This window comes from Trichomycterus rosablanca, chromosome 15, assembly GCF_030014385.1.
Source record: "Trichomycterus rosablanca isolate fTriRos1 chromosome 15, fTriRos1.hap1, whole genome shotgun sequence".
Classification (NCBI taxonomy): Eukaryota; Metazoa; Chordata; class Actinopteri; order Siluriformes; family Trichomycteridae; genus Trichomycterus; species Trichomycterus rosablanca.
The window spans coordinates 7,268,628-7,276,612 of record NC_086002.1 but is presented as its reverse complement, the minus strand read 5'-3'; positions in this window follow the sequence as shown (position 1 = coordinate 7,276,612).

Sequence of the window (7,985 nt, the reverse complement as noted above, 5' to 3'; positions counted from 1 at the left end):
TGTCCACCTTTGGATAAAAGCGTCTGCTTAATATGGAAAATGTAAATGTACATAACACTAGATATTAGCACCTGACCTCATTAATGACCCTGTTTGATTGGTAATTAATTCCTTTGATTATGATGTGATGCTTAGGTGCTAGGTGTATGTCAGGTTTCTGCAAATTTCTCGCTATACATATGCTGTTTCTTTCTCAACTTTATGGACAGGATAAGGAGCACAGTTATTTAGGAGAACCTCAGAGCTCCTCAGCCATTGATTGCTTCAACAAATAAAAAAGGGTGAAATGGTTCAGATATCTTACATGTATGGATGCCCTGTGGTCAGCTCACACTAGAGGTGTTAAAGGACCAAAGGGCAACTCAAGACCCATGAGAAGGGTTTCCATTTCACAGCTGGTATGGGAACACCAGTTATAGCTGGAAACTGTGGCAATTGATAAAGAAGTCTAGGCTTTTCAGTCTGCTCCAATTATGAACCACTGCAATAAGTACATAAACAATAATGAAGCAAGTAATATTCTCCCTAGTCAATGGAAAAGAAGCTGCAGCTTCTTAACCTGAATCTAAAAAGTCACATTATGGCCAATAGTATGTGGACACATAAGGACACATAACCAGGAGCTTGTTGGGCATCTCATCCCTTGTTGCAGATGTCATAGCCTACTGTATTCTGGTAAGACTTTCCATAATATTTTGAAGTGTGTCTGTAGGAATCTCTGCCTATAAGGTAAGAGCATCTCTCAGATAAGGCATTGATGCCGGACAAAATTGATGTTCTAATTTCTTGTGTTCAGTGTTCAGCAGTGTTGAGGTCAGGCCAAACCCATTAAACCAAGTCAAACTGGAGCAGCGAAGGGTCTTCCTTAAACTGTTTCTACAAGGTTTAAAGCATAAAATCCATTTCTATCAATCATTTTTATAAATGTGTTAGCACTAAGTATAGCTAAAACACCCGTTAATAATTAGAAATGGTGTCCACATATTTATGTGTATGTAATATAATGTGTATGTGTGGCACAAGTATACATCGCCCTGTACAATTAAAAAAAGCATATCGTGGCCTAAACTGAACAGTTATGTAATAACTAATAACTTTCCCACTAGACTTTAACAGTCTCATAAAAATGTGGTTTATGTTAATGTGTAGAAAAAACCCACACAGACCAGAGGCGGGAATTGAACCCATATCATTGTACAATACAATCTAATATGAGAAACATACAGAATCTGTATGTTACAATGTGTAACGCTTATGTTGTGTTGACATTGACTTTACTACCTTGTTCCTTGGTGTCTCAGATACACCAGTTTTGTGCGGGTAATACAAATTAAATTGAGTTCTAATTAATTAACAAATTAATTAACCAAATTAGCCAGAGAGAGAGGGGTAGGATATTTTGTAAAGGGTGTGTGTGCCTACAAAGCCAAAAATGGACCAGCCCCAAGCTACCTTCGTGGTCTAATCAAACCCCGCTCTGTACCACGCAACCTCCGAGCCACCAGTCTCGCTCGACTTGAGCCTCCATCCAGGACTAAAGGAAGACAAGCATCAAGGCTCTTCTCTGTTCTAGCGCCCAAGTGGTGGAATGAACTTCCTCTGTCTGTCCGAACATCTGAGTCTCTTGCTGTCTTTAAAAAACAATTAAAAACCCACCTTTTTATGAAGCACTTAAACTGACTTGTACTTATTTACTAACATCTTGTTCCATCCTTTTCCATTTCCAAAAAATTAAATAAAAAAAATAAAAAATAAACACTTTGGTTCTAACAGGTTTTAGCAGATTTGTGTTCTTCGACTGTTGTTTACCTAAACTTGAGAAATGAAATGTTCACTATAGAAGCACTTCTGTAAGTCGCTCTGGATAAGAGCATCTGCTAAATGCTGAATGTAAATGTAAATGTAAATGTGTGTGTAAGAGAGTCAGCTGTATCCTTAACATCAGACAAAAACTAAAAACATGCCATTAATCATGTATTTATTCTAGCTGGGGTCTCCGAGACCTCAAACTAAATTGCTTAAATTAGGGGGTGTTTAGAAAAAGTCATCAAGCATCAAGTGAATTGAAAGGAATTTTTTGCTGTTAAAGAGGCTTCTGGGTTTCAGGGACCACAAACCGAACATTACAGTTAAGACTTATTTAATTGCATTGTTGCACATTCATTAATGTCTTTATTCTTTTTATTGCTATTCATTAATTTTTTTATTCTATCTATCTATCTATCTATCTATCTATCTATCTATCTATCTATCTATCTATCTATCTATCTATCTATCTATCTATCTATCTATCTATCTATCTATCTATCTATCTATCTATCTATCATCTTCACTTACCTACATCTATCACAAGCTTCACTTACCATATAGAAGCACTTTGTAGTTCTACAATTACTGACTGTAGTCTATCTGTTTATCTACATACTTTTTAGCATGCTTTCACCCTGTTCTTCAATGGTCAGGACCACCACAAAGCAGGTATTATTTGGGTGTTGGATCATTCTCAGCCCTGCAGTGACACTGACATGGTGGTGGTGTGTTAGTGTGTGTTGTGCTGGTATGAGTGGATAAGAGACAGCAATGCTGATGGAATTTTTAAATACCGTGTCCACTCACTGTCCACTCTATTAGACACTCCTACCTAGTTGGTCCACCTTGTAGATGTAAAGTCAGAGACAATCTATTGCTGCTGTTCTAGACCTTCATCAGTGGTCACATGACACTGCCCATGGGGCGCTGTTGGCTGGATATTTTTGGTTGGTGGACTTTTCTCAGTCAGCAGTAACAGTGGGGTGTTTAAAAACTTCATCAGCAATGCTGTGTCCACTCATACCAGCAAAACACACACTAACACACCACCACCATGTCAGTGTCACTGCAGTGCTGAGAATAATCCACCACCCAAATAATACCTGCTCTGTAGTGGTCCTGGGAGAGTCCTGACCATTGAAGAACAGCGTGAAAGGGGGCTAACAAAGCATGCAGAGAAACAGATGGACTACAGTCCAGTACTTCTATATGGTAAGTGGAGCTGAAAAAATAAACAGTGAGTGTAGAAACAAGGAGGTGGGTTTTAATGTTATGGCTGATCGGTAAAATCTCCATCTTACAATTGTTTCTCTCCTGCTATGAATTGCATTTAGTCCATTCCCCAGCTCTTTTTCTTTAAGGACTAAAACGCAAAAATGTAAAATAGTGTGGCAGAAGTATGGCATTGTTTCTCCATTTCCCAGAATCAAATGTGTTCATTATCCTAATACAGATTAATATTGAGCAATGGAGACTATTTGTCTTGACTTGTCAAAACATAGCAGTACCGGGTAATGCTATACATCAGAGTTAAGGATTCCGGTTGCTTGCCTGAAAGCTAAAAATAAAATGTTTTTTTTTTTTTTATGAACATGATTGTACCATGCAAATATATATATATCAATACATAAATAGAAACACTGTAATATCAACTACTGTGATTACAATTTACACAGTGCTGATATGCCTGTTTAGAATTATTAATGGTTATTTGGGAGCATGCTATGGACCAATAATTGTATATCTTAACTACAACTACTAAATTAGTAAAACATTTTATAATGTGTAAGGCACAACATGATAAACTTAATTAAATAAAGCTAAGAAGCATGTTAGGGCATATTTTTCTGACATGGTGCATTAGACAAAAGGGCGGCACAGTGGCTAAGTGGGTAGCACTGTCACCTCACAGCAAGAAGGTCCTGGGTTCGATCCCCAGGTGGGGCGGTCCAGGTCCTTTCTGTGTGGAGTTTGCATGTTCTCCCCATGTCTGCGTGGGTTTACTCCGGGTGCTCGGGTTTCCTCCCACAGTCCAAAGACATGTAGTCAGGTGAATTGGAGATACAAAATTGTCCATGACTGTGTTTGATATAACCTTGTGAACTGATGAATCTTGTGTAACGAGTAACTACCGTTCCTGTCATGAATGTAACCAAAAGTGTAAAACATGATGTTAAAATCCTAATAAACAAACAAACAAACATTAGACAATGTTATAGTGAGATACACAGGTAAGATGAAAAAACTGTACCACACAAGGCAGTCTGATCACATAGGTGTATGTTCTCTGTTTTATGCTCATTCCACGATGTTGTAACCCAGTGGTCCCTAGCCACCGGGCAGCGGACCGGTACAGCACAGAAAGAATGAATAATTAGAGATTGCTGGAAAATCAGTTTTCACTGCTTCTATTTCGGGTGTTATTGTCTTATTGTCATCCCTAGGTGGGAGCAGCATCTCGTTGTAGCGAAAAAAGCTCATTCTACATCGTTTGTGAGCAATATTATTTAAATCTCCCGTCCCCGCCGGTCCGCGAAATGATATCTTATATGAAACCGGTCCATGGTGTAAAAAAGGTTGGGAAACGCTGTTGTAACCCACATTTATCCCATGGTGACGCAGCATCATCCACTTGATAGGTTCTGTTTAACAACTTTGTGTAAAAACATGCAATCAATGTTTTTTTTTATAAAGGCCTGCTTTTATAGTATTGTATTTGTGAGCAGCACATGCTCTTGTAAGAGCACAGCATATGTACGTTTTTTTTTTTTTTTTTTTTTTTTTTTTTTTTTTTTTACAATATTTTCAGGTTTCAGTTTTAAAAAAGCCTGGTATTTTATTATTATGAATTTTAGTGTGTGTGTGTGTGTGTGTAATGAAAAGTATATATACATATGAGTGAAGAAGTGAGGAATTATACAAATTAAAAGCTGCTCTTAGCAGTGTTTCCACCAAGCTGGGTTGATGCTATACCTACTTTGCATTAAATTATAGCTACAGTACAATTGAAGTTTCTTGAAATGGTGCCCCCACATCCAAGGCCACCCTAGGCAGTTGGCTATAATACCTACTAAAACCAATGTTTAAAAATAAAAACAGCATTGGGTGTGGATGTCCTATATCAGTGCCTCTGACCTTGAAAGAAAATGAAGTCAGGCTCTTTTAATTACAAGCTTGGGAAGAGTCTGCCAATGGTGAGCTGTAAGCATTGGCAGCTTTGTATAGATCCTCCTTGCCTCAGGGAATGGAGAAGTAATACATCACCCCGGTGTTTACAAAGCTCTTCTTCTGCCAAACTAAAAGGGTCCTAAGAGCAATTAACATGCAGAGATGCCAGTCGCTGCAGGCTGTCTTGCTTGACTGGATAACGGTGGCGTGTTGGTTACTGGCTGCAGCGTGATTTTATTTATTTTTCATGGTATGATATGATTTAGGGCTGAAAGATACGACTGGGATGCTGTAAAGTTAGCAGACAACATGAGCCTCAGGGAACCGAAAATGTCATGATGAAAATGCCATGGAATTTAGAGCACACAGACTCTGGGCTTAAATATTTCACAATGGTCAGATTCACAGAAACGGGTTTGGCTATATTCATTCAATTCAGGTTCCTTAGTAATCAGAACAATCATATCCATTTATATGTGCTACATACTTTCAGTTTTGAAAGCTAGATTAAAACCTTTTCATAACTTCATAACTATTTATAACTCCATAGCTATTCCCAAAAGAATAAATGTATTTTTAGCATTTTAATAAACTGTTTTTTTAATAAAATGTTTTTTTTCTTTATTTTTTTTATTACAGAAATTAGTATAATGCATTTTCTAGTGTTACCTTGTATCTCGTTGTCCCCTAAACTCAAAATGTTTGAAACTCGAAGCCCTTGATGGAGAAATTTATACCCTTAAACTCAATGTCTTTAGCTTTTTTTTGTTTGTTTTTTAATTTATTAAAAAACGGGACCTTGGAACATATTAACAGGTTTCCCATACATCCTTATGAGAAAAATACCTTGAAACTCAACGCATTATAAACTCAACGCCACTCCCAGAACCAATTGACGTTGAGTTTTAAGATACAACTGTACCACAGAGTCATGAGTACCTTGTGACAAATGTGTCAAATGTAACTTGCACCTGACAAATTAGAAGATTAATCCAACTGCAAAATACATATCCATGAGTATGAGGACTCAGATGATGAATGCTTTTACAGCATTATTCTTTGGCCCTAAGTGTAAAAGGAAAATAAAACGAGGTGCAGGAAATGCTTTGAAGTGAAGTTCAGAGAAAACTACAAATTGCACCAACCTCACCCTACCCCTAGCCAACGGCATGTCAGGACTTCACAATATTCATGAAGTTCTTGGTACATAGTGAACAGATTAATATGTGGCATCTGTTTGGTTTACCTGCCTTCCTTGACTTAATTCTTAAGCGCTTCTTTAAATATGCAGAAGAACAGGCTGTGATTTCTTTGTAAGACTTAACGGCATAATTGATTCTTCAGAAGGTGAATTACAGTGTTATTACTCTGTTATAATTAAAATCTGAGTCAAAGCACCAAAACCGTCGTTCTGTGCTTGACACCTTGGCTGTTTTTTTTTTCTTCTGCAACCGAAGTACTACAGCATTCACTTTCATACATGCTGCTGCTCTTGTTAGTTCAAGCCAATTATACACTGGCTTCTATCTGACCTTCTTATCTGTCCCAATTAACACGTGACCTCTCTTTTCTTAAGCACAAAGCTGGACATTTAATTAAATGAAAATCTCTGTCCTTACATACACTATGTTCTATTGAACCACTCACAGCAATGGGTACAGGTAAGTACTCACTCTAAAGTTCTGGACATGGTTAACATATGGCTTCTTTTTTGCACAGTAAAGTTTTAAGTGGCATTTGTGCATGTAACTCTGTATTATAGTGCTTGACAAAGGTTTGCCAAAGTAATCCCTCACCCATGTGGTTATATCAGCTATTGTTATTGTTGTTGATGCAGTGCCGTCTGAGGGATTACAGATCATGGGTGTTCAGCATAAGCTTCCGCCCTTGGCCTTTACGCACTGAAATTCCTCCCGATTCCTTAAATCGTTTAATAATATTATGCACTGTAGAGGGAGAAATATGCAAATCCCTTCCAATCTTTGTTGGAAAAACAACAAACAAATGTTTTTAAACATTTAAATCATTTTCTTACACATTTGTTGACAAACTGGAGATCCTCTGGTCATCTCTGCTCATTAGAGACTCAGCTCTTCCTGGATGCTGCTTTTTTACCAAACCATGATAACAATCACCTGTTGACATCACCTGTTTGGAATCACATCATTATTTAGTTTTTTCACCTCATTACAAGCCCTAAATTGCCCTGTCTCCATTTTTTGGAATGTGTTGAAGGCCTGAAACGCAGGAATAAATGTTTGCTGAAGTTGAGCAGACAAAACATGAAATATCTCGGGTTCAGACTGTCTGCAATCAAATAAAAGTCAAAGTAAATGTAAGGAACACTGCGTTTTCATTTTATTTGCATTTTTCATAGTCCCAACTTTTTCTGATTTAGGGTTGTATTTTATTTATTTTTAAGTAGGTTACATTCATCACAGGACGTAATTACTGGTTACTAAAGATTCATCAGTTTAAGTCTTTGGACTGTGGGAGGAAACCCACGCAGACACGGGGAAAACATGCAAACTCCACACAAAAAGGATCCAGACCTCTCCACTTGGGAATTGAACCCAGGACCTTTTTTTTGTGAGGTGCCAGTGCTACCCACCAAGCCACCGTGCTGCCCTAAGGCAACATTTTAAATGAGCACCAGTACCAAAGTCGCTTGTCATAAAGGTGTTAAATAAAAAGAGGCGTTTTGTGTTGAATTTGGAGAAACCACTTGTTATACTAGTTGTGTTAAGATATTTTTTGTATAAATTGTTCTTGTTTGATTGCACTGGTTTATTGCACACAGTCGAACATTTAAAATGAGCTAATTAACCATTTATTTTGATTGCAACTGTACTATACACCAACTAGGCATAACATTATGACCACTGACAGGTAAAGTGAATAACACTGCTTATCTCATAATCACGGCACCTATTAGTGGGCGGGATATATTAGGCAGCAAGTGAACATTTTATTCTCAAAGTTGATGTGTTAGAAGCAGCAAAAATGGG